Source organism: Cricetulus griseus, chromosome 2, assembly GCF_003668045.3.
Source record: "Cricetulus griseus strain 17A/GY chromosome 2, alternate assembly CriGri-PICRH-1.0, whole genome shotgun sequence".
Classification (NCBI taxonomy): domain Eukaryota; kingdom Metazoa; phylum Chordata; class Mammalia; order Rodentia; family Cricetidae; genus Cricetulus; species Cricetulus griseus.
In genome coordinates, this window is record NC_048595.1 from 127481660 (window position 1) to 127509620 (window position 27961).

The window sequence follows — 27961 nt, forward strand, 5'->3', positions numbered from 1 at the left end:
ATTCTAAAGCCATTACCTCTAGCTCAGGTCTCTATTGCATGCATTCTCTTACCTTAGGATACCTTAGGACTTGCTTCTTAGGGATATCTCTGTCTGATGCTCTTCAGGTCAACATTCATTCGTGCTCTCCTAGGCCATCAATCTATTACCTAATACGCTTGTATATGTTATCCTCTGTCTGCTATTTGTCTCTTCTCCCATTCCCTTAGTTTTTTGTAGGACTACACTTTTTGAATATCATTATAATAATTCTATGCTACACAAATGTAATAGCATACACTCATGCCATCCCACTTAAGCAAAAGCCCTAAAAACTGTATTTCTATTGTGTTTATTGTTCACACTTACTTGTAATTATCACTGAGCAAATTCATAAAACAAAAGATCAAAGCAATTCATAAAACAAAGGGCAGTGAAAATGAGATGACATTCATCAATTAACATTTTCATCCAGCAGGCACAAGTAGTTTCCACATAAAATGGCACTGGATCCTCTGTGTTCCATAATGACCATTTCACAGACGAGAAATTAAATTTTAGGTCATAAGATTTAGTAATTAGACCAAGATCAAAACATTCAAAAGTGCGTTTATTAAGACTTCAATCAATGCCTCAGTGACTTTCTCAAGTAACTTCCCTCGCATGCAGAAGATTAGCTCAAAATGTCAACTTACTGTTACCACTGTCAAGTAGAAAGTGTCTAATTGTTTCATAGTAATTAAATACTTTTGAAACTAAGTATTACTTAGAGGTATTTTTCTCTAAAGTTTTCTGCCCTGTGTCCAAAGTGACCATTGCCAGAGTGAATAACTATAGATGAGGGGCAACTTGAAGCTTCCAGCTTGGCTTTGCAAACTTTTTTGAGTTGCCCTGAAACCTAGTTGAGAATCAAGAGCCAAGCATCAGGTCCCAAGAATACAAAGCTCCAGCCACATGGAAAATTGACTTACATTCTGAGAATGGTGTTTTGAACTGGGAAGGATGAAAGTTGAGGCCGTATCACCAGAATGTGATCTAAACTTAATCATTGTGTTGTTAGCTGGATTTTGTCTGAGGTATTGGGAGTACAAATGTGCTGGGCATATGTTTGTTTTCCTGGTAAGCTCTGTTATTCCTATTGCTTCACTTGCTTGTCTGACACATTTACAGAAGACCAGAATTTTGGGGGCCTCTTTGGGTTCCCCCAAAAATGTCTCCAGTGCCAGCTGTTCATGAATTCATGTGGGGACAGTATACTTTTTACTACTAATATATAGAGCTTTCTTCTTGATTAGATTACTCACTGGTTCTCTGGGGACAACTTATACATCCTTATCATTACAAACATGATGTATTACTCTCTTATCCATTCCCTTCTTTTCTGTGTCTTGTAACATATTTATTATTACCTTGTTACCAATTCATGGGACACACACTAAGGTTCACACACACAACAGGAAATGGATATGGCTGTGAACTAAATGAGTCATCCCAGTTGTCCCCTATGATAAAAACACACAGCTTTTCCCCTATGATAAAATTTCTATTTTCTGCAAGTTAAGTTTTTTATTCTGAATAAGGTTCCTATATTTGTAAGACTACACCTAGAATGGAGGCTTTTTTTTATCTTCTTCAAATGTTCTTCAGTATTCTAAAATGCATTAGGGCTTTTATTATGAAGTATAAAGACAAGTATGCACAAATACAGTATATTAAATAAAGGCTGGAACACACATTGTGGCATAGAGTAGAAAGAATTAATTTTATTTGACACTGTCTCTTAGCACAGAAAAAAATAATGCTATACTCTGCATGCCCTGAGTAAATAATCCAGAATGAAGAAGACAAAAGTATACAGCATAGTGACATCCTGATTCATTCTTCTTAATGAGAGTAAGGATGGGGTTAGGCTGATTTCTGTGGCAGAATATCTATGCAATTATTCATCAGCTGCATTTTATAAAAAAAAAGTATTCTTATGTCTTGGGTTGAATTGGTTTATTTAGAGTTTATTTCCTCCAAGAGAAAACGAGAGGAAAATAAACAACAACAACAACAACAAAATAAACAGCCTGATCGAAGGCATTTCTTCATTAAGTGCCATTAGGCTGATGCAAAATTCCAGTGTTTATAGAACTGACAGTGCTCAGGGGATCAAACGTCAGTTATGATCTTTCCACCTTGCATTGTTTCTGCTAAATGCAGAACAAGTTTGTGAGTTAGAAACCACTGATGGTGTCTGAAGCAAATTGAGTGATCTCTGTGAAATGATTTATTGTCATCTTAAGCTGTAGCTAGTGGTAGAGGTGCATTTGGAGTGTGCTTGGTGGAAGGAGTTCATTATGACAATATCAGTATAGGCTTTTCCTATTTTCATGTCCTTACTCCACATTTTCTCCGAACAATTATTTTACACTTTGAGCAATAGCAGAAGTTCTTACAATTGATGCTCTATAACATGCCAAGCTCTAGCATTGATAAATCATTCAAGCTATTTCTAACTCCTAAAACAACCCAGAAAAAATGAGCATTACCCCCATTTAACCCAGAGGAAACAGGTTCCAAAAACCTCAAAATATAACTAGTAAGTGACAGACACATTTCAGACCAGGACCATCAAACCCAGAAGACTGGGCTTTTTCTACCAATTAACACGCATTCACTTTTAAAATTCAGCTCAGGAAACCCAGTTTCTTACTTTCTGTAATAACTTCAGTGAAACACAGCAGTTTTGATCCTACATGCCATGGGACCATGTGTATCCAGATGCCCCCTGTGTCTGTTCAGAATCATTTACTATAATTAGTAACTGTGGCATGCTTTTAGGAAAGTATAAATCTACTGTTTAAGTAAAAAGTCTGATATAATTGGCCTTATCTTAAGAAAATCATTATTTTTTAAGATGGGTGATCAGATTTGCTCATGCTTATCAGTCCTTTAGAGGAAGTCATGGAGAAGAAAAGTCACCCTGGTCATCCATTCACCAAGAAGCACATGTAGATGTAGAGAAGAGCTAGTAGGTTGATGTAGAGAAGAGTCAGTCTGTCAGGTGAAGAGAACTGAGCAAAGAAATTTATGAAAGAGGTGAATCAAGTAGATTTGCTTTGAAGTTCTCCTCAGTCCTTGATGGAAACTTGCAGTCTTGGCGTCGGTTGCTAAATATGTACCATGACATTTTAGGAAGAACTGACCTGGTACATGCCAGGGTGAGAATGTTCTCAATAATAAAATTAGATGCTATTATCAATTCTGTTCCTCCCTCCCTTCTTCCATGAATCCAATCACAATTGTTTAGGCTGGAGGAGTTGATTAATGTTCAGTCAACCAGATCCTGTGCTGAGTACTTAATACTATAGTTTCTATAGTTTCATCCATAATGAAGAAAGAGGCAGACTGAATAGAAAATCTAGACAAGGTATTGACAAGAAAACAGGATGTGAGCTTTACACTTGGTCTGGTCCCTGGTCAGGACCAGCCTTTTTGCCCTGAGAAGCTGTGGCTCCTGCTCCAACACTGCCATCTCTCTCTCTCTCTCTCTCTCTCTCTCTCTCTCTCTCTCTCTCTCTCTCTCTCTCCCCGTCTCTCTCTTACTTTCTCTGTTTGTTTGTTTGAGACAGAGTCTTATGTAGCCTAACTGGTCTGTAACTCCATATGCAGCTGAGGATGATCTTAGACTTTTGATCCTCCTGTCACCATCGTTTAAGTGCTAGAGGTATAGGTGTGCACCACTACATCTGGCTTAAGCAATGCTGGGGACTGAACCTAGGGATTCATGCTGAGCAAGGACTCTACCAATAGAGCTACATCCCAGACACCCCAACAGAAGCTTCCTTTTGACAAGTTTCATGGACATTTCTGCCTGGTTATACATGGCCTGGAGACAGAGTGTAGTGTACACTAAAATGCTTGTCTACTATATGCATGCCTGATGTCACCCATGTGTAATTTGTTTCTGTTAAGAACAGAAACTATGCTCAATCCACAGAAGAATACTAGCTTCCCTTCTATACCCCTCAGGGAGGAGGGGGAAATAATAGGAGACGGAACAGACCAGAAGTGTTGGCTCACACCTGGTTTCTTATCAGTCCACATGATCTATAGTCCAGTCAACAGAGTCAGACTCTGTTTCAAAGGAAAAGAGAAATCACACACAACACACACACACACAGAGAGAGAGAGAGAGAGAGAGAGAGAGAGAGAGAGAGAGAGAGAGAGAGAGAGAGAGAGGGAGAGGGAGAGGGAGAGGGAGAGGGAGAGAAAGGTCACAGATAAATAAGTGTCTATACTTAGTAATAGGTCCATTTAATCCCAAACATAAGTTAGATAGATCAGGCTTTATGAAAAACTACACTTATCAGATTCAAACACTGAAAGCTGCAGGTTTGGATATGATGAGACAGGAGACTTGTAGTTTAGCATAACGTGCATTTTTCCCTTTGACAGAGCCATCACCAGATCTGGGTACTTGTTCTCTCTGTTCTTTTAGGCAAGCATCCATTCCCTTCCTGCAGAACCTTTGCTGAGGCAGTTCCTAGAAGGGTAGATTTTCCTTCTTTGTATAAGCATTCAGAACAGTTTAGCAACTGTGTGGCATACACTTCTAAGTGCTTTGTGGGGGAGCTATTGCAAGCACTTTGACTGTAGTCAGGGTTCATTCAAACATGCATTCCAAATGTTTCTGATATGTAAATACTGTCACGAGACCTGTAGACTGTTCCTTTAAGTGAGGTGGCATCAAATATTTTCTCTTACTGTACTTTTCAGGGGTAAGCACAGTTTACCTATGTCAGAAAATTTTATTATTTGGCAACAACAACAAAAATGTTTAATAAAAAATTTCCCAGTATATTTGGTCTAATTCAGTACCTTCTTACTTAAAAAGTACATACAGGTAATAATCTATTGTGTAAACATACCACATTCTCTTTTTTCATTCTCCTGTTAAGAGACTTCTAGGGGCATCTATGTCATTTCTAGTATCTGGTAATTATAAAAAAAAGCATCAACGAGCACTAGTTGAACATATGTTCCTGTGGCATATGCCCAATAGTGGTATAGCCAGATCTTGAGGCAGACCAATTCTCATCTTTTTGAAGAATTGCCATACCAATTCCCATAGTGGCTGCGACATCATGGAATTTCAGGCAAATGGATGGAACTAGAAAAAAAAATCATCCGGTGTGAGGTAACCCAGATACAGAAAGATAAATGTGGCATGTATTCAATTATATTAGATATAAGCTATTAAATAAATGATTATCAAACTAAAATCTGTGGACCCAGAGGGTCGGCATAGAGGAAGAGACTGGTGGGGGACACATGGGTCTCCTTGGGAAGGGGAAATAGAACAGATTTTATGGTAGACTGTAGCCAGGGTGGGGGGTAAGAATTGGAGGATCAGGTGGGAAAGGAGAAAAAATATGGGATTGAAGGAGGGAATCCAGGGGAACAGCAAGAACCAAAGGGCATTTGAGGGGCAGTATGGAAACCTAGTGCAGTGGAAACTTGTATAATATATAAAGGCAATCCTAATGAAGTTTCCCAATAACGAGGGAGACAGAACCCCAACTGGCCATTTCTTTTCACTAAGGAAACTTCAGCACTGGAACTGGATTTCAATCAACCGACTTCTTGGGGACAGGTTCTCATGGAAATGCCCAAACAACCAAGGCTGTTGACAAGACTAAATAGATTGCTCTCCATAAACTGATGGCAAGGCCCTATTGGGTAAGATTACATCTGCACAACTCATTGTACATGGAGAGGTCAAGTTAGTGACTATATAGAACCTGCATCTCCATGGTTCTAGTCTATTTGACATGCAAAAGTACCCTGCAGGATACAAAAAGAGAAATTTATACACCAACACAACCACAAAACCTTTGATCTACATCCTGTCCTGCCTGTAAAACATGCTAGGTTAATGGTGGCACAAACCTTGTGAGAATAACCACCCAATGTCTGATTTGACTTAAGACCTACTCCAGAAGACGGAACCCAAACCTGACACTGCTTTGACAACCAATAACCAGAGAGTACATAGCCTTATATCTAGGGGAAAACCAAATACTACTGATTTTAAAAAAGCATTAACAATACAATGATGACTTCTAATAATATTCTGGTACCAGACTTTCTCCTTCAGTAAATGGGAACAAATACAGAGACCCATAGGCAAACATTACTCAGTGACCTTAAAATGCACAGCTCTAAATGACTTGACACTACCTAAGTTCTCCCCCTTAGAGCTTAGGGAACTGCATGCAAGAGGAAGGAGAAGGGGGGCAGTAGGATAGAGGGCACCAGAAGAACAAGGCCCTCTATAACAAACAGAGCAAGGCTAATATGATCTCTCAGAGACTGAAGCAGAAATCATAGACCCTACTCAGATCTGCATCCAGTCCCCTGCATATGACTTCAGTTCAGTATTTTTATGGGAATCCTGAATGTATGAGCAAGTAGGTCTCTGATTCTTGTGTCTTCTCTTGGGGATCTTTTATTTCTGTTGACTTGTCTAGTCCAACTTTGATATGATGGCTTTTGTCTTATTATACTTGATTTATTTAAAAAAAATTGAGTGGTAGTGGATAGTTAGAATTTTATACAGATTAAAAGAGCAAAAGTGTTCCTGAAACTATCTCTATGTTGGAGCAATCTAAATCCATTTCCCAGGCTAAGTTACTTATATTTGGCTTCAAAATAAACCACCTCTTATTTCCCTTAAGAGAAAAGTTGTGTTTTTGTGTGGAGATTCTCTTGAAAGTAACTTCATTGCCTCATAATTAAGATTTTCTCTTTAAAATATTTCAGCCTAAAGAAAATTTATCTGTCTATATTTTCTGTGAACCAATTTAGTTCACAGTAAATGGAGAGTGACTCAGTGACCAGTATATGAATGGAATTTTAAAACAAGGTATACCAAATGAAATATGGTAAAAATCTGAAAGTTAGTTTACATAATCAATGAAGGTCTATTTTACTAAGCTATTGTTATTACACTGATTACAATATCAAGTCAGAATTGGAAAACAGACATTCATAAAAATAAAAAAGATACAGATTAAATACGGAGTACAACATTTGCTGGTGAACAAGCCACAGAATTCTCCAGATTCTAGTGAAGAACCTACACATGCTTCTTCATGTTAGTACAGATAATAAGGTTCTGTCTTCTCAGACTAAAAGAACACATGTTTCTGTGTGTTAGCACATGGGGGTTAGATTGTGACCTTAGGACCCATTCTTCATTGAAATAAAAAGAAATGTATAAGTTAAAAGCTGTCCCCCAGGAGGAGCCACACTGATGAGGATTGCAGGGACTTCTTGTCCTCAGGAAGAAGCATCACTAGATATCTTCAGGCTTCTCCCCCTACCCCTCTTCTTAAGATTCACTGTGTACTTTTTGCACCTATTATTTCTCTGTGTGTGAGAAAGAAAAAGTGTACATGTGTGCACATAAAAGAAAACATCTGAGTATTAAGAAATCCGCCTGGATAACAAAAACAAATATGTAATAATCTTCATCATTAATTGTACCTGGGATTCTGACTCCTTTGGTGTGTGTGTGTGTGTGTGTGTGTGTGTGTGTGTGTGTGTGTGTGTGAGAGAGAGAGAGAGAGAGAGAGAGAGAGAGAGAGAGAGAGAGATGCATGTGTGTCTGCATGTGCACATGCCTATGTGCGCCCCTCTGCCCCTGCATGTGTGTACCCCTGGAAGCCAGAGTTCAATGATGAATGTCTTTCTCAGTTACCCTCCCCATTATTTGTCAAATAAAGGTCTCTTGTTGAACCTGGGCCTTCCTGGTTCAGCCGGGCTGGTTGGCCAACGAGCTCTAGGGGTTCCCTGTCTCTACCTCCCCACTGCTGAGATTATGGATGCACACTACCAAGCACCTGGCTTTTTCACATGATGCTGGAGTTCTAAACTCAGTCCTCGTGCCTTTGCAGCAAACATTTTGCACTCTGAGCCATTTCCCCAAGCCCTAGCATATCTACTTAAACACTGGGTTCTCCCTCACCCTGTTCCTTGGCTCTGCTGAGACCCATTGAGATACATAAACATTCATATTTATATATAATGTCATGTTAGGAGATGCCCCAGTGGAAAGTAACCACGTATATTTTAAGCTGTTTCTGTCTAAGCACCTGAACAGCGTAAACATTGCCGCCCTACAGGGAACTGGAAACCAGCCCCAAGTTGTTCCCTCCAGCACGATGCTGTGAACATGGGCTGTCTGGCAACATCCTGACAGTGGGAATTCTCCCGGTCCCTAATCCCAACATAAACCTAACCAAACTGCTCTTCAATTACGTAATGGCCATTTTAATTATTATTTTGTTTAAGTCAAAACACACATCAGCTCTCAGCAAGCTACTCTTAGCAGGCAGATAAACGGGGTATCTCTAAAAGGGAGGTTTTCCTCCTAGCCTTGCAGGGGTCTAGATGTAGGGTGACCCTCTATTTCTCCCTCTTGGTTTGGCAGAACTCTTAGCATTTTATTTCAATTATTACTCAAAGCTACCCATGTAGGAGTAGCTCCATAAAATGGAAAATTGCAGCAAAGTTCACGTCATAACAGCATTTCAAGTGCACATTGTAACAGGGCCTTCCAGTAATCAAGTTGCAGGAAGACTGTGTTAAAAGAGTCTTTCTCTCTCTCTGAATTACAGTAGGGAGGCAGACGTGGAAATTATGAGTAATGTAATTGATGATCTTAAAGCTTTTAAATACCCAGGCTCTTGACAATCAGGATCTATTTGAGTTCAGAATCTAATAAGAAGTAAATACAATAGATTTCAATAAGACATCGTATCAGGGCCTCAGCAGCACTTGGCTCTTTCTGCTTTTATAGGCAACATTATCATCTCATCAGCAGACAAGTTGGAGAATTTTATTGTGACATATAATCATTTTAGCTCATCATATTTCCTCTTCTCCTGTGCAGTTTTTTAAAATAAACTTTGCTCATTAAAGCCACCATTCCAGAGGTTTTTGTCCCCATTAGATGTAATAGGAAAGGAAGCAGAATGTTAAGGCAAGCTGTTTATTGACAACTCACTTATTGTGTTCCTCTGTAGGCAGTACTATAAAACACATCAACATGTTGAAGGTAAGACCACTAAGATATTTTCTAGTTACCTAGGTTCAGAAGCCCTGCTGGTGACAATTAGTTCCATATTCACCAAGCAATTTATCCTCTAGTCTGGCTCCATAGAACTGGCATGCTATGAAGAGTTAATTCAAATGCCACATTAAAGATACCTCAATATTATTTTTGTTAGTATGCAAATCATCATAATATCAGGGTGATCTTATATTCAGTGGCAACAGCAATAATGCCTTAATGATGTATTCATCAGTGCCATGGGTGTCTTTGTACTATTAGTATTATATATTGTTTTCAGAAACAGGCTTGACTACAAAGAAAATCCTATTGTCTCTGGTATAATGCTTTTTAAGAAAAAAAACTCTCTTAGTAGGAAAATATCATTGTAAGCACACAAATACTGGTAATATTTCCAGCACTGTATACATTTTATGTCCAGATATGTTACTGCCTAATAAGTTCGCTTCTGAGATCTTAATCACTATCATTACACTTTAAGCACAAAGGAAATTTGTGAAATCTCTCTTTTGCTGTGTGTGTGTGTGTGTGTGTGTGTGTGTGTGTGTGTGTGTGTGTGTGTGCATGTGCATTTATAATAATTAATGTGCATTTATTTGTGAAGAAAAATCGTTTCACATTTCCATCAGTTTTTCTTCTGGATTTTCTAATAGTACAATAAATAAACTGCCTGTGAAATTATTTTTTCTGTAGCCTGAAACAAAGCAAACAAATATGCATGTGCGTAAATGAGTGAACAATTCCCTGAAAAATAATGCAGACTTTCCGTGGCACCAGTAGCATGAAATATAAATTAATGTTTATTTTTACGAATATATTTTGTTACTTCCCGTCAGAGCAAAAACAGGAAAAATATCTTAGGAAGAAGAAACATAAAATTTTGCCTTGGTTCTTACATCTTCTAAAACCTCCTGGGAGAGTTTATGGAGACCAGGTAAATAAGTGATGGACTCCAGAAAGCTTGTACATAGCCTTCTCTCTTCATGGATGGCCTTATCTTATGAAAAAATTAATAATTAAATACACCCATCTCCTAAATTATTTTACATGCATCAAGATAGAGTCTTGTGATTACAAGCCTCGGGTTAAACCTTGAACTCTGCCAAACCTTAATGTTTCTCTTCAGAATGGTAACCTTTGGCCAAAACATTCCCAATACAGTTACAGGTGACAGGAAGAGAACACGGAAGTAAAGAAAGAGGAAAAAAGGACTGAAAGCATGTTCCCTCCCCCAGCACACTGTCCCAGGATTTTTCCAGGGATAAAAATTTCAAGCAATCCAAAGAATCTTTTGGAAGCAGGATTGTTTTGCCATGGGTGAGGGATTACTGATTGGCTTTTTAACTTCAGCGTTTCCAAATAGTTTTTCAGTTATTTAATTTACTCTACATGGAGTCTATTGATTATTCAAGTTGGCAGTCAATTTTATAGGGCACCCCGCTGTTTCTTTGCTTAATGTAGTCAATGATTGTAATTGCTTGATCAGTGCAGCCCATGAAATAGGTTTTGTGTCTTTTTTACAATGCATTGATGGCTTTATCTGATGCAGCCTTGGCAGGGGCCGGGTTTTACAGCGCTCCCCGGAACTCCCAGAGGTCTCCAGATTAATGGCTATGGCGAGCTGTGGGGCTGCGGATGCCACGCTCAGGATGGATTCGCACATCTGGCACGCCACACTTGGCGCTGAAGCCAGCTTTGTGTTGCGTAGTTACAGAATCTCTCACCAGTGCCTAGTTAACTGTTTTCACTAAGGGAATGAGATAAAAAGCCATCCAGAGAGCTGTTGGCACCCACTCTCTGTCACTCACTGTAGTCACACATTAAATTTTTTTCAGCTCTTTTTCTTATGAGGAAAATGATGTATGGAAACAACAAATTACATGGAATGTTTATGTTCTGAACCCTGTTTGGATTCTGAACAGCATCCCCTAGGGGTTAGGACTTCCTCTAAACCAACAGGGCACCCCCTTCACCCTTCCCTAACTTCCACCTTGCTTTTTGGATAAGGGCATGGTGGGAAGAAAGATGCAGGTTTCTGCCACCAGCTGACAGGGGCTTTAGATTTTGAAAGAAAGGTGGATAGAGGAATCAAAATGTGAAAACGCAGCCCGAACCACCCTCCATAGCTCATTACAAAAGAAAGGTAATTCTCCTGTCCTTCAGTGACTCTGGTAAATTGCTCAAGCATCATTTCCCTGTGTCTGTATGTCAGAGTTTCATATTTGGTACAATCGGAATTGCACTATTAGACATGTAAAATGTAGTTTTAATAAGTAGACCAAGAAACAGTAATGAAATATGCAATAGAGTTGCATAAATCCATGGACAATATAATTATATAGTACACATACACGATTTACAATGCCCAGGATGACATCTACAAAAAAAAAAAAAAAGGAATGCAGGCTAGATTCTCAGACCAGCTGGTTCTGAGATGATTTCCTCAGTGGATTTTGACAAGGAGACTAGATAAGGACAGTTCCTTTATGAATACTTTCCTCTCTGAAAACAAGTCTTCTTAGAGGACAGAAATCACACTTAAAGTTCCCATTTAAAAATGTTAAAAGCATCACATGTGTATACATTAACAACAATCTGATGACTGGTATCCCTAGAAAAAAGGTAAAAATTTACATAAACAATGTTGCCTTCCTCATTAGATTTCACAGTCATTGTGTCATGTCATTACTTCAACATTTATTCAGATTTCTCCAACAAAATCCCCCTAACTCTTGATTTTCTCAGTCTCAGATACAGTTCAAATATATTTAACCTGTTTCATGCATGGCATTGTGCATTTCATAGCTTTCTCCTTTTAGAATATTATTATTTAATACAAAAACAGAAAGATGCCAAATCAGTAATTTAGACATTTTGACTGCCAGTCCAGTTTTTTTCTTAAGGTCTGTGGAAAGACTTACTACCTCTGTACTGTTAAGTTCAGTCTACTTTGAATTGTAAGAAAAATGACAGTAACTTGAAAATAGATGTCTGAGTGACTTTTCCATAGTTACATGCATCAAGATGGCCTGCATGGCTTTAGCCCCAACATGCAGGCACACCCACCCCCCCACACACACAATCGGTGGGGCAGCTAACAGTGATATAATATCGAACTAGACAAAGACAAATACTCTGAATAAAGAGATGACTCACTAAAGTGAAGAAACTATTTGCTTCACTTTGAATGAAGATAACTGGTGATACTGTTTGAGTCCTTCCAGAAGAGGTGGGAGAGGATGCCATGGCTCAAATACTAATGAACATTGTGCACTCTCCATCGAAGGATAGAAGCTTTTCAAATGGATTTTGGAGGGAGACTGGCTACTCCATTGGACCTTCTACTGGTGGGCATGGCATTTTCACACTTCTGTTACTGATTATAAAAAGGGCCTTTGTCAGTTTCATTTGCCTTTCCTCCCCTCTTGTTAGGAAGGAATTATACAGTTGTGGACATAAAAGGAAAGCAAGGCCTTGTGAAAACCAGTGTTTGGAAGCACAGGCACATACAGCTGAAAAGACAGGGAAAGTGTTTATACTGCTGGGTTTTTTGTTTGTTTGTTTGCTATGTTTTTTGTTTTGTTTTTAAGCAGAACATCATACTCCTTTGACTTTCTTCTACTGTGGTATAAAGCTATAGGAAATAACACAAGTAATTTATTCCACAAAAGTAGATTTGAAGTCTGAACAAATCACCTAATTTTGCTGGACCTCAATTTCCTTTGAGGAAAAGCAAAGACTAATACTGATTGTTCAGAACTGCTGCTGATCTGACATTGACCCCTAGAACTTACAGGACAGAAAGTAAGTACTAGTTACTTCAAGTTGTCTTCTGATATCTGCTTGTGCACAGCAGAATTCATACATCCCCACACACAGGCATACAAAACAAATAATTACATAAATAAATTGGAATTTAAGAATTAAATTAAAGGAAAAGAAGCAGGTCTGAAGATGTGGCATAGAGATTAAGGGCACTGGCTTCTCTTCCAGAGGACGTTCGACAGATGACTGGAACCAACATGACTGTTCACAACCATCAGTGACTCCAGTTTCAAGGAACCTCACATCGTCTTTTGGCTTCCTATGGAACTGGACATGCATGTGGTACACAGATATGTATGCAGGCAGAGCAGCCACAGACATAAAATAAAACAATAAAAAACTGCAAAGAAGACAAATAAGAAAACAGTCATTGAAAAAGAAAAGAGCCGTCAAAGTGATGCTTGACTTGAGTTGCAAATCAAATGCAAAAATTAAGATATGAGAAAATGGATGGCTGTGAATTTTTAGGTGTGCATGGTAGCACAAAAAGAAATGAAACAACATTTAGAACCATTAAGTAGAATCTTAATGGTTGTCATGAACACGACTAGCCATGGCCTCTGGGTTAATTCAGGATAGGGAACTCAGAGCCAGACAGCATTTGACAGTGCTTACGAGGAACAGGTCACTAGACTGGCTAGATCGCTGCTTTCTATGTAGCTAGGGATTCGTAATGACATGTGCCATTCCTATCTCCTGTCACATCTTGGCAAGCAAAGGATCTAGCAGTTATGCAATGATAGGGAAGTCCTCCACCTCAGTAAGTTGCCCATAGCAGTTTGCTGAGGAAGTTCATAGTCTAGTTATACAGATGTTTTTGATGCTTTGATGCGTAGTCAAACATGTTTATTCTCTTGGATGTCACTGTAACTGGTGGTAAATGTTGTAATAAAAAAAACACAATGAGAATGTTTTTAAAAGAATAAATGGGATTCACCTGTTTCTGTGTCATAGTGTATGTGATTCTCTTGCCACTGAGACAAAGGCATCCCTTGTGCTTTGGTGATCAAAGATGTATAAGCAGGAGAGAATTCGACTTCAGTCATCAGAAGCTAGAAAAATCCTGATCCAAACTAGATGCTAATATGTAGAAAAGCAATTTTCATGGAGAAGAAACCTTAACCAAAATGTACCCAAGGTGTGTGTGTGTGTGTGTGTGTGTGTGTGTGTGTGTATGTGTCTGCCTGTCTGTGTGTTTTGTCATTGTCACACCTCAAACATTTGACCCTGTTTTCCACCAGGATCCACCATACTAAGAAAAGAAAGATGCAGTGTGGAAAGTGAGAGTCACTCTTCCTACAGTTATGAGTCGCAGTGACTCCAGTTGGTGTCTACTAACTGGAAAGGCTCTTTAAAGGCACATCTAAGGCTATGCTCATAGTGGGATACTCTAGCTCATATTCCAACTGAAAGGAAGAGGAGGGCATCGGAAACAGCATTCCCTGACTCTTTAGCGTGCCTACATATTAAGTAGTACATATGATTCTACAGACCCTTGCCTACATGTGTGTGGATTATTCTGATTATGGTTTCATTTGAAGATAAGCATCACTTTGCTAGTATAGCAGGAAATAATGATCAGATCAAAACTTAATAACTTCTCTGAGGCTGCTCCCCAAGAAGAGAGGCCTCTCAGCCTCTGTATTTTTTGTTTGTTTGTCTTCCATATTAAAGTTTATTGGACCTCAGCCAAAATAACAATATTAAGACTATACAGGATTAACCACTGTTTTAGGGATGGATTCCTATGTGATAAAAAACAATAACAACATGGTTTACCAAAAAAATAAGACTGGTCATACCTCTGTTAGGACCAAAAAGACTTGAATGTATGAACAAATTCTTTGACTTAAATGACTTGAAAAGGCAAATAAGTGGTGTTCCTTAATTATATCATAGATATCAAGTTTCCACTGGGATTTGGCTTTATGGTACTGTGCTCCTCTAGCACTAAGCTCTTTTTTTTTTTTTTTTTTTTTTTTTTTTTTTACCATTTTGTTATCTTGTATTGTCAGCAAGTAGCAACTTCACATCTCAAAACTGGTTTTAACAAAAATGGTTTTAACATGAACTCTAGGTATATGAGGCCTGACACGAATCTGAGGGAGAGAACCATCTCCATTGCACATTGCACATCTTGTCCTGCTTGCTGACATAGTGCTTGGTACAGTTGTTCTGGAAAGAGTAACTTTCAGCTAGGTATTGGCTCTACAGACTTTTTCTGAATGTGAAACTCATATGTTAGAGACCAGCTCCTGGTCTTGGCACTATGAGCTTTAAATATACCAGACAAAGCTTTATAAATAAGAATTTCAAAATCTTTAAGATGAGTAGGTGAGATGGATCAGTCAGTAAAGACACTTGATACAAGTTGGAAAAGCTCACTGTGATCTCCAGGAGAGAGCCAGATTCCAGCAACTTGTTTTCTACTTCCACATACACACTGTGGCATATGCATGCCCACATGAAAGCATACATACATACATACAAACAAAATAAATAAATGAAAAAATAAAAACTGTGAGGAATACTAAGTATTCAAAAAAAACTTTAGTTCAGATGTTGTACACTTAATGTGATCTAAAGACTATGGTCTTTAGATCATTACATTGCATTAATGATTTATTAAAATCATTACTCATATTGTTCTTTCCTCTTGAAAAAAAGCCTTAAGGACATGAGGGGGCAGGAAGATTGAGTTGAGGGAAGAAAAGAGGGGAGCAAGAAAAGAGATACCATAATAGAGGGAGCCATTATAGGTTTAAAGAGAAATCTGCCCAGAGATCTACAAGGATGACACCAACTAACAATCTAAGCAATAGTGGAGAGGCTACCTTAAATGCCCTTCCCCTATAATGAGATTGATGACTGCCTTATCTGCCATCCTAGAGCCTTCATCCAGTAGCTGATGGAAGCAGAAGCAGATACCCACAGCTAAGCACTGAGCCGAATTCCTAGAATCCAGTTGTAGAGAGGGAGGAGTGATGAACAAAGAGGTCAAGACCTGCCTGGGTAAACACACAGAAACAGCTGAACAGAACAAGGAGAAGCTCATGGACCCCAGACTGACAGCAGGAAAACCAGCATAGGACTGAAACAGGCCCCCAGAATGTGGGTGTCAGTTAGGAGGCCTGGGCAGACTAGGGGGCCTCTGGCAGTGGAACCAGTATTTATCCCTAGTATAGGAATGGACTTTGGGAGCCCATTCTACATAGAGGGATACTCTTTCATTCTAGACACACGGGAGAGGGCCTAGGCCCTGCCACAAATGATATGGCAGACTTTGATGATGCCCCATGGAAGGCCTCACCCTCCCTGGGGAGCAGAAGGCAGATAGGATGAGGAGTTGGTGGAAGACATGGGAAGATGGGAGGGAGAGAGAACTGGTATTGATATGTAAAGTAATATTGTTTCTAATTTAAATAAAAAAGAAAAGAAAAGAAACTTAAAAAAAAAAAAACTTTGAGCTTTGCACAGCTAAGGATAATGGGTCTTGTGCTTCTAAGGAATAACTCAAGATGTTTCAGAACTTGCCACTGAGGATACTTGTGGATGGAGCCACACTGTGTTAATGCTGCCACTGAGGATACTCGTTCACACTGTCGCTTGTTCAAACTTTTCTTCTTTGGGTTCTTTCCCAAGTGGCACATTCACCCCAGTGATGGAAATAGAACCTGAGTGAATCTCAAATATAGTCCATAAAAAGATCCTCTAAAGAAATGTTCCATATGATAATATTCCTAAACAACTTTTGCACATGTCATTTGCTTTATAAAACAATGAATTCTTAAATTATGAATACCCAAAGTATGAAACAGAATTTTCAAACAAAATGCTGTAATTGTCAAAATTTTGTTCAATATCTCAGAAAAGACAAAAATTCTGATGTGAGTGTATATGTGTGTAAATGTGTGTGAGTGTGTGTATGTGTATGAGTGTGTGTATATTTGTGTGAGTGTGTGTATATGTGTATGAGTGTGTACAAAGCATCCTTCAAGGAGCCAATGAAAATCTGCACATCCCACTCACCTATTTTACCAATGTCTGAAACTTTACTTAAGTACAGTTTGTGAGCAGCTCTTTGATACATTCTTCCTTCACAGAAAAATTTTCATTTTTTATTTTTATTCCATATCATCGGTTTAACAATAGTATATAGATTTATTATATTTAAATTTGTTTTACCCATCTTGTTTATTCATGGTAAGCAAAATCTTTAGTTGTGAAGAATGTTTTTTTTTTTAAGACCCAATGAATGAACAAAACCAGAAATCAATAACTGTGACTCTCTGAAGATGCCTCTATAAGCTGACATTAAGATTAAGATCCCTGAATTGCAGGCAATTGGCTGTACTCTGGTTGTGTCACTGGGAAAGCTGGGCTCTCACACAAAGCTCCTGAGAACTGCAGCACTGGTAGTATGTTTAGGGAGTGGGGAGCTTGCTCTGGTCCTCATTTGAGACCTTTCCCTTTCAATCTCCATGCCCCTCTGTGTACCCAGACCTTGGCAGTGCCTGCTGTAGGAAGTGCCAACGATTCCACCAGAACAACCACCGCCGTGGAGTGTTCAGCTTGACCGGAAGCAGGAAGACCAGGAAACATTATTTCTAAAAGTCCGTGTTTCACACTGCTGATGTCTGGAGAGTCGAGATAAGCGTTGAGCCTACTCTCAAATCTTTGGTGCTCCTCCAAGCATGCTCTAAATGGGGTGTGAAATAAAGCTTACCAGAGTGGGATTGGACAAGGTTCAAGAATGGCAGAGCTGGCAACCAGGCTGCTCTGCATTTTGTTTCCAGGATGATGGAGGTGAAACTGCTGTTTTCCCATCCTAGTGCCTTATCTAGGAGACAACTCTCTGAATATTGGTCCAAAATGTTACTTTCATTTTTCTGTAAATATTATTCTTATAGTTGTTGAGTTTTACTGAGCCAGTGAGCCCCAAAATAATCTTTATTCTTTAAATATTTATGTATAGATGTATTACTGAAATAAAGATGCAAGATTCCTTAGACTGGATTGCATAGCTGTGACATAATTAGTTTATTTTTGGTTTGGGATGCTTAATGGAGACTTGCATGGCAGTGGGTGCTGAAGTAGAAACCCATCCATGGAGGAGACTGGAAATGATTAAGAAACTTATTGGTGTCCCCCAAGTATTTGTATTCTTTTGTTTCTTCAAAATACTGAACTCTTTTCTTTTACCCATGGATTTGGAGAAGCAAATCATTGCATGTTTGGCAGCTGTTTGTGGAGAAACTCATGGTGAACTCTCCAAAACTAATGTTTAATATCATTTTAAAAACCATAAACTATTTTTAATACAGTAAAACTTTAAACTCTAACATACCAGAAGAGGCAAAGTATTCTTATAAATTCAGTTGAACAAAGCATCCCAATATTGCAACTACATAAATGAAGTTTACCCATCATATTAGGACTATGTATTTACCTGTTTTATGACTTATGGAGAGAAATTCATAATCCAAAGATGTACAGTTCCACAACTAATATTTGATGTAGTCATTTTACTCTCTTAAAAAGGTGCATGATCTATGGCCAGTTTTACTTTTAGCTGCCTAGGATTCCCTGGGAATAAAGAGGGTTCCAGACAGTCTTTGGGCACTGGAGACTATTGCATGACAATAAGAGCACAAAAATTCATCTGTCTCTGCTGATACCCAGGGACATTCACAACTGAATGAAGCAATGGGAGTGATTAAGTAATTTAGTGGATTTACTATGTAGATTCCTCATCAGTATCCAGGCTTAACACAATCTAAGAGTTTGAGATGAAGGTTACTTCCATAACATTGGAAGTAACAACTCAGGGAACTGAATACTGCTTAGAATTTTCTTTTACACTCTGTAATCAGTAGGACATCTCTTTTTGTGTATACTTAGTGTGTCCAGTCTCTGCATTACTATTTTCTCTTTTATTGTCCTTTCTCTCTTTATTGTCCTTTCTCTTGTGTTTTACCTGAATTCTTCAGGTATGTTAATAGATACACACACACACACACACACACACACACACACACACACACACACCTGTCTGTCTCTCTCTGTGTATGTGTATTTAGCAAATATATACAAATAATGAAACCACATAGCTGAAAAAGATCTCCTGATAGTTTTCTATATACTCAGTGTATTGTTGCTATTCCCATAAATGTATTGTCATGGTTGGAGAAGACAGTGTCTCCAAAATGATTCATTTTTATCTTCACAATGAAATCCTCAAGGAACTGATTGCATTAAGTTGTTGTGTCCAGAAAAACTTCTAGAGTCTAAACAAAACTATGGATTTTGTTTATAAAATGCTGATTTTTTCAGAAAGAGGGAACTACTAAAGGGCCCTGTTATTGAGAATTTTTATTCTCCACAAGTAGAATGATGTCAGTGCCATCAATTGTGCTCATTCAATGACTCAAGAAGAACTTTTTTCCTAGACACTTATTAGATTTCCTGATGGCACTTACATTATTCAGTAGAGTTCAGCAATAAAATTTTGGCTATGCATGATGTGAAAGACAAAGAATAATGCAAAACTCCTTTCCTGCATGGGGTAATTTCTGATGGGACAAAATTCGAGCAAAGAGGCCATACTTCAACATCAGGACACTGAGAGAATGTTTCTGGGTGAAATCCTTTGAATCAAGTCTAATTAAATAGATACTTGAAATTTCACCTTATTTGAGGCAGGGTGTAAACAAAGGCATAAATAATGTGACCTTGGAGATTTCAGGATTGCTTTGGAATCTTCATATTCCATTGCCTTCATATATGCCTCAGATTTATTAAGTGGAAGGTCTGAACATCACAGGAAACAGAATCAGAAAATGACAGAACACGGTCTGCAGTCAAGTTTTCCAAGTCTTCTTAATTTTTCTGCTTTCTTTCATCCTAGACTTTCTCCATGGAGAGTGAATAGAGTTGAAAGTGATTGCAGATTCCTCAAGGGCAACAAAAATAATACTATTGAGGAAGAGAGGAGAAAGGGGAATTCTTGGTTTGATAGCAGACCAATTTTTGAGTAAACACAAATGAGTGCACACCATTGAAGAGTTAAAATGATTTATTGCATTTATTCACTTACCTTGGCATCAGATACAACATGACTTAAAGGCAGCAACCCCGGGCAGAAAGAAATCAATAACTAGAAATAGCTATGCTATGCTACTAGTTTCAAAGGGCAATCATTTCATTTTTCTTTGATATTTCATGGACTTTGTCACCCTAAATTAATACAGAAGAGATCAAAGTGGAATTGAACTTCACTACACATTTGAAAACTTTTTATTAAAGTCCCTAGCAGCCTTCTATGCCTTTTGTTTTTAGCCTATTGTGTCCAAGTCTGTCAAGTGCATTCCCCAAGAACTAATTTTTATTATTTAGATAGAACTGTTGGATTTATTTTCTGGGTCTTGATTAGATTAGATTTAGTCTTATCAGTTGGGTCATTCTATTTAACTCCTTATTTTTACAATAAAAGGATGAACGCTTCTCATCAGTGCCTGTTCACAATCATTTATCTTTAATGTGCCTGGGAGAAACAGAGAAATGAAAGACGACACTTTCTCATTCATGATTCTCTTAAAAAAAGAAAAAAAAAGAAAAGAAAACCCTTCTCCTGCCCTCTCCCTCCTATCCTGATATTGCATGCATGGCTTGTTCTCAGCCTGCTCCCAGACAAGCTAGGGCAGGCCCTGTAATATGATTCAAATTGCAATCTCATGTCTTGCATTCCCCAAACACTTCATCTCCCCTGCAACCTGGAACTTTCATTCCGGTTCCCAATTAGACTAATATCTCTGCCCAGCTCCGATTGGGGGTGATGGATCGGCTGGGAGGGTGGGGGGAGACAAGGCGATCTTCTCAGCTCCTCTGCATTCCCACAGGCACGCAGCATTTGACAGATTGGGCAGAACTGCCACGAAAGAGTCTGACACAGATGGTGTAATTAGAAAATGCGAAGTGCGAGTGTGAAATTTATCTTTGATCAGCACCTCCTTGCCAGATTGTCATCTATGTTAATATGATGATGGCTTCTTGGAGATGGATAGAAAGAAACAGCAGCCTTGAAGAGGAAACCAAGACTGTTCACTCCATAGAAAAGATATTCTATTTGCTTCTGAATTCCAATCAATTTCACCAGACCAAAATGCAATTGTACTTATTTAATTCATATGGAAAAATAAGCCTAACCTGATTCACACACTTTATTAAGCCTAAAATCAATATGGAAAAATCTGGCCATTAGTTGGAAGGGGAGACATGTTAATTTTTAATAGAGCAATAAATAAAAAAAATACAATCTCTACAGGAGCTGTTGAAGACAATTCACATCTTTCCTTATCAAGGCTCTATGAAAAATGTATATAGGAAAATCACTACACTCCATAGTGCTGAAACTCCAGACACTGCCAGAAAATGTTATTTTCCACAGTTCCTGCATTCTGTTTCAAAATAACACCTGTGATTTGTATTCATTCCAAAACATAGCAGCCTTATTTTTCTTGATGTTTCCTATTTTAGACTAATTTTTCTACACCTTGCAATTAATAAAGGACATAGCTAGTCAGGATGCCTTCAATGCCTTAAACAAGGCATTTCCTCTTCTTATTTGCTTCCTAAGAAATCAGGATATTTTCTGCAAATGGACCAAGTACTAGTGCCCACCATTTCTCCTTAAGGTTTTCTATGGAGTAACAATGGTCTTTCTGGGGATGGCTCAGAAGGCTCAGGTTTACAAGCAACCATCATAGGCTACATTTTCCTATAATCTGCTCAAATGTTCACATTGATGGTGCTAATTTTGAGCAAGGTAAATTAGCATAATTAATGACCAGCCAAATTTGGGGGTAATACAGTATGTAATTAACATTAGAGAGTTCTGTTGTGCCACCTGCCCCCACATTTCATTGTTGCAGGGATCGAACTGTACAGGAGGAAATTTTCCCCTTTGCTGCACTGAGCAGAAAGCAGCTTTCTTCATCAGAATAAGCCATTAGCTGTAATGGCTTGTAGGTGTAATGGAATGTGCGTGAAACATCTGTGCTGAGAGCAGGGGAGAAATTGCTGCATGCAGTCGTAGGCCTTTGGGGAGCTTGATTAAGGGTTGCTTCAGAGAACTGGAGATCTGGCTTGGGATGCAAAAAAAAAAAAGTAAATAAATAAATAAGAAAGGAGAAAGAAAGGGAGAAGAAAGGGAAATAATGCTAATAGATTTATGGATGTGCTGCAGGGAGAACAAAGGATTTTTAATTCTTTTCTTCCTTTATTGCTCTTCTATTGCATCTGCTCTCTGTTGGGCTTTCACTTATTGAAGTGATCTGGAAAAAATGTAGCTCTAAATGCAGGTTAGTGGGAAGGAGCTTAGCTGTGGAAACAGACCAGCTCGATTCCACCTCACTCCATCCCATTCCCACCCCCACCCCCCATCCCCCACCCCAGCAAGCTAATGGAAAGGTCCTTACAACCTGTAAAGAAAAATACTAAACATTGTTTATCCTAAGTATTATCGTGAAATTTGCCTCAAATGTGAATTCTCAGGTTCAGGGCTGGGAATCATGCCTTGTCTGCACACAGCATCAACTAACTGGCTAATTCATTTAGAACCACTGGATTCAATCTTTCTGGGAGCATTGTGTGCTGATTTTTGATCTCACTGTTTTCTTCAGAAATGTGCAAAAATACATAAATGAATTATAGGACATAAATTTTTAACTCCTAAGAACAATGGGGAATTGTTGTAACACTGTGGGATCCTGTAGAGTTTGTTGTTGTTTTAAGGAAATACTTATGGAGTACCTGCTGTATGTAGAATACTATTTCTGTGCCGAGAGTTTGGTCACCATGGCTGGGGCTTTAATGCTGCCTTTGGCAATGAACACTGCCAATTATATCACCTTAGCTATCCCCTTCTCTCACAAAGGGAGTTGAAAGCAAATTGATCATGTAGTGATACACATTGATTGTTAAAACAACTCAATTGAGTGCATCAATATGCTGGACTCTGGCCATTTTATAAACGTTAAAGAAAAGAATAAGCTGGCTTTTAACTATAGCCTTTGCAAAAATCAGCTAGAAGAGAATTATGGGCTAGGCAAGGGTTAAACATTTGTGAAACTAATGTAACTGGAAGGGGAATTATCGTTCTGCTCAGGACAGATGTGAATGTATTGCCTCGAAAATTGGAAACAAACCTGAAAATATTGGGTGATTTTATGATTAGGTAAATCTTACACTTTCTAATTATAAATGACAATGGAGCACTCCATTCACCAGAATCTATCTTCCTCGTGAACTAAGAAGCTTGCTGAGCTGGTGCCAAAAATTCCTTGCACTGAAGTTTAAAATATGTAGGGAGGCAAGAATGTAATAAAAATTCAAAAGCTAATAATATTATGGCGACTGGCATTGTTTACAATGTGGAGCACCTGCTGTTAGGGGAAAAAAAAGGAAGAAGAAAAAGTGAAATCATCAAACTGTTTCTAAATGGAAAATCTGGGCTCTCTGCCAATTACACAATGTGTTTCAGGTGCACTGTAAATAGGAACAATAAAAGGTGTGCAGCAAAGAATATGAAATGTTAAATCTCAAATATGCTGGAATATTAATATGATGTTTCTTGAAAGAAAACCTTGGTAATCTTCCAATGTCCTCCACTCCAAGGAGGTGGTTTAAAATAAAATTTCACCACATAGGTAAAGTTCTCAAACTTTTAATTGCCTATATCTTAAAATGAATATATGTGAGCTCAGGATCATTTGTTTCGTCAATCGTTTTTTTACTTCAGGCAGAGAGGATTAAGCCTATGAACAGGAATTGTTTCTTCCGGCCTCTCTTCATTGTGTGTGGTGTGCGTGAATATGCATGCACACATGTGTTTTGTGGGCATCAGTTTGGAGAATTGAACCCTTAGGGTAAGAAGAGGAGAAAAAGTAGACTCGCCTGGTTATTGCAGAACAGTAGCTTTCCACATGGAAATTAACTACTGTGAGCAGCAGACACACTGGGTGGTGGGATGTCAGTTCAATCTCACTGTGCAGTATTTAATAATGGATTCTTACAGAACCCAGCACCCATTTTTACCAGTTAAAAATTTCCACAAGCCAAATTTTCCTTTCTAGTTCCCAAGTTTTTCCTTTTCCAATGGGGCAGTTAAAATCAAGTCACCTTTGGAATGTCTCTTTCATTTGAAAGTGCCAGTCTTTCAAACATCCAAAGTGAGGTACTGCCAATACATAGAAATAAAATGATTTTAGAAAGCATGACTCAGGCATTAGACATAGGGAAGAACTAAGCAGTTGCCAAATTTGGGGGTAAATTGAGTTTTTTTTTTTTTTGAGCCAGGAAAAGTATAGAACTATTCAAATCATAGTTGTCCACATCAGTGCATGTGATAGCTGTGCTAAGAGCCAGAACAGGAGAGAAGAGCCTTGTGCTACAGAGCCGTGGGGAATATATTCATGTCTCTATTGTCCACTGGACCAGCCCAAAGATGTCACTTAATCTTCATAAACTGAGTTCTTTCCTTTTTAAGTGGGTCAACGTCAAAGTGACCTGATGATTGCCAAGCAGGTGAGGTGAGATAATTAGGTGAAGCATTTGTTCTAATAACCAACACAGAGCAAGGTTAAGAGATTGCTATCCTAACTGCTGCTATTTTATTTTATTTTTTTCTGAAATAACTGTCAAGAGGTGGGGAAAGCCATTTTTATTGATACTTCTTTTGAGTGAGAGGTAGGGGTTCTTGAGTGTCATGGAACCTCTCATACCTCAGGCAGGCATGGCTTGAAAAGCTATGGTGCTGGACAAATCCTGGATCACCAAAGTCACCCCAGGTCATTGGCTTCTGGGTAATTTGCCTCTTGAACCAGAAAAATGAAATTCTTAGAAACTGCAGTGTAAGTTTAGTAACGAACTTTACTATAGGATTGCAATTGGGAACCTAAGAGAAAGGAAGTAGGCAGAGCTCCCATGTGACAGGAGTGGGTCCTAAAAATAGCCACCACTGAACACTGAGTTATTTTACAGGACCAATGGCAAATACAAATAGAAGACATGGAGAGGTGTGCTAGTAAGAGAGGCCAGCCCTCATGATGTACAGGTGACTCTTAGTGTTGGTCCACACATATTAATTTTCTTTTAGGGGTGTTCTGTAGTTTAAAGGGGGAAGAACAGTAACTAGAAACCAGAGCTACCTTTGGGCATTCTTGGCCTCTAGTCAAGTCAGAACCAAGGTGATCACTGCTAACCCTGGGCATTGGACTGTGCATCTTCAGTCTGTTTTCTAACTGTAAAATAGGGACACTCCTACATAATCTTAGATCTAAATGGTAAAAAGGCTAATAGTCACTGTATAGACCCTAAATGTCCTTGACCTCACCTTTTTCAGTTTTAATTTCAGATGTTTAACTATACATATTCTCTATAATATTAAGTAAGATGCTTTTGGTAAAGGAATTCCAGGTCTTTTAATAAAGGATAATCAAGAACATTATTTCAAAGACTCAAGCTTCAAATCTTAGGCCTCCATCTTTTAACATGTAAACATGTTAAAATGATGTTGTCAGTTTAATTTTTCAAAATTTGGCATTGAAAAAACAAAAACAGGGAAGTATTTTTAAGCAGCTCAGTTTTATAAAATATATCGAACCACAATGGCATTAAATGACTCCCTGTAGATTCATAAGTAAAGTATATATATATATATATATATATATATAATATATATATATGAGCTTCTTCAATTTTCTCTAATTATATAAGCAATTCATGGCTTTGAGCAACACCAAGTATTCAGTGCGTGCCTTCTAATGGTTCCCAGTCACTTAATTCTTAGATTATTGAAAATACGTTGTTATTAACATCTATTTCCTTCTCCAGTATCTTTCATAACCATCAGTACTCTGTAGTCAATGGTGTTTTAATTAGCCTTAAATTTAGAAAATCACCACACAAATCATAATCACAAAATGTTGAGCACAGTTAAATATTTCCTCATGGATGGTATATCTTTTCACTGTACTTTTCTGCACATATTAGCTCATCACATTGGTGCAAACACCCTGATAGTATCCTGAGCACATATGGTCCCCTTTGAAGAAAAAAGCATCAATTGTATAGAGGCAATGCTAATACTCAACACCTCGAATAAATATGACTTCATATTGATTATAATGGTAGTGATTATTCTGATTAGAGCAGTGTGTAGGTGCAAAATAGCAGCAAACATCCCCATGAGTGAGTGGCAAATTCCTCATGGGTCAGAAGAAAGCCACATTCCCAACTCTGCAGTTTGGTAACATCCTTAACTACTAGTGCTGATTATGGGGTCACATTGCTAATGGCATCAAAATAATAACAATTTGCAAGGCAGTGTGCATGTTTTACCTGTTTATAACAAGGATCATGGGCACAGAAAGAGCCATGGTGGCTTCTTTTGCAAGGTTGTGATGGCATGCAGGAGCCTGTCTTTACTGGAAAACATCTGGCACATCTTCCACTTTCAAAATTGCTAAGATTTATACTCTCTTTCGTTTTCACTATATTTTTGTAACTAAAAGAAATGAAGAAAAAAGAATCTATAATTTTAATCCCTTGTCAGATGCTGATAGTCATGGCATTGTAATAATTTTTTAAAACAATATAATGTACTGTATTACAAATTTTGGGAGTCAGATGACACAGAAATCTCAATTCTGCCCCAAAATATAAAGAGACTTATTAGGCCATAAAGTAAAATTCCTGGCACATTGTTGATTTTATGCACACTAGTTCAAGGACTCACAGCAACCAGGAGCTGGCTATCTCTATCTCCATGCTATGTTGTAACCCATGATAGTTTGCCTTCAAGTACTACTGAGTAGCCCACATACAGCTTCTGATTTCAATTCTTCCAATTTTGGGGACTAGATAGATCGCTCAGTGATTAAGGACCTTGCAGAGGACCCAAGTTCATTCTCCAGTACTAACATCTGTCCTCTCACAGCTGCCTATAATTCCAGCTCTTGGAGGTATTTCACCTTCTTCTGGCCTCCAAAAGTAGTTGCACTCAAATGCACCAAGCCACACGCAGGCACACACGTATAAATATGGTTTAAAATGACACAAATCATGCGGGAGTTCTCCCAAGTTCAAATCCAGTAAAAGTAAAGAAACAAAAGTATTACCAAAAGAAGAGAAAAGAAGAGAGGACAATAAAACAACCTAAGAACAACAATCTTATTTCCTCCACAAAGGTTCCTGGGCAAGTCCAGTACAAAGAGGGTCATAATATGTTATTCCAGATAGTCAGTGCATCCTAATGAATATACACATCAGACAAAATTCATCATCATTGTTCAATCAAGTAATCATTATGCAATACTTAGATTTTAATGAGGCAGGCTACAATCTTTTATAACAATGCATTATATATTCTCTAGTAGTACAAGAGACTGACATGTGGCAGTTCCACACAGTATTTATGGCATAGAGGGATAGTCTGTAAGGGACATTTTGAAATGCACTGGGGCTACATCATAGGTTGCATGGAATTTAACAGCTTACAGAAAAGATAAGATAGTAGGACTAAGAGAGGGGCATACATAGAATATTGCAGTGAATGTCTGTGAAATTCTCAACTAGTTACTTTTTATCTCTGAAATAGTTCCTCTGCTATTCAGGTACATCTTAGTCACATCAGCTGGGGAATAAAAGGTGTCAAATGCCTTACTGAAGAATTTGGTCTCTCAAAATAGAAAAAAAAGAGGACTTGGAACTGAAAGATATGACTGGAAAGGGGACACATTTAAGATTCAGATAGAAATCTGGTGCAAGGGAACTCCAAGGAATCTACAAGGATGACCCCATATAAGACTCCTAGTTATAGGAGAAATGTATTCTGTCCTGCCCATCTTGTGACCATGTTAGACTACCAGTGAAGGAATTGGGACATCAACCCAGCCACATAACCTTCAACATACAGCCTGTCCTGTTTACAAGATGTGCTGGGATATGAGTGGCAAAGAGATTGTGGGTGTGGCC